This window comes from Monopterus albus, unplaced genomic scaffold, assembly GCF_001952655.1.
Source record: "Monopterus albus unplaced genomic scaffold, M_albus_1.0 scaffold740.1, whole genome shotgun sequence".
NCBI classification, from domain to species: Eukaryota; Metazoa; Chordata; class Actinopteri; order Synbranchiformes; family Synbranchidae; genus Monopterus; species Monopterus albus.
Genome location: NW_018128620.1, coordinates 22703 through 23565, shown reverse-complemented (window position 1 = coordinate 23565; position 863 = coordinate 22703).

The following is an 863-nucleotide window of genomic DNA, read 5'->3' as shown; positions in this document are numbered from 1 at the left end:
TACGGTAAGCTAAAAGAAGACATATATAGTAAGACAGGTGCCTAGTATGATATTATAATATTACCAATATTACTTGAGAAAAAAGAGGAGAAAATAAAGTTTAACATTAAAAAGTAATCTATTGTGGAAAAGGTATTATGCCAATGTGATGGGCTATGCAGACAGCATATACAAAATATTACTTTAACATTAATGTATATTTTATTATTGGATTATAATTACTGAGGCATTATTGTGTAGATTGCATTTAATGTTGCAGCTGGTTAAGGGGGAGCTATTTTTAATTTGCTTATATTCTTATAATATGAATTACGGCTGGGTAGGAAGTGAATTTTACACCAGAAATTAATAGAGTATTATGATTAAATTATTTTTGTATTATCCTAGTTTTGAAAATAAATGTAATGGAGTATAAAGTAAAATATTTGCACCTGAAATGTAGTGAGGTAAAAGTATGAAGTAGTGAAAAATGAAAATACTCACGTAAAGTACTTATACCAAAAAGCTGTACTTAAGTACAGTACTTGATTAAATGTACTGAAATACTTTCCACCACTGGCCATATATCGACCAGATCGAATGCTTTCCATGTCTTTAACAAACTCACTCATCCTTGAAGGATCTGATGCCGGGGTACTCTGGTCTATTACTGAGTCCACTGCTGCTTTAAGATCTCCACCTAAAATAACTGGAAACCTCCATCTCCATAACCATATTCTCTAACTGTGTAAATGAATGCTGAATCCTCTATATTTGGAGCAAATACATTAGCCTTGGTTGTCTGAAGACGCTTAAATTGAAAACGTTTATCTATTAAGGCAGCAACTCCCCTGGCCCTGATATCCCCACAGGACCCTGCCACA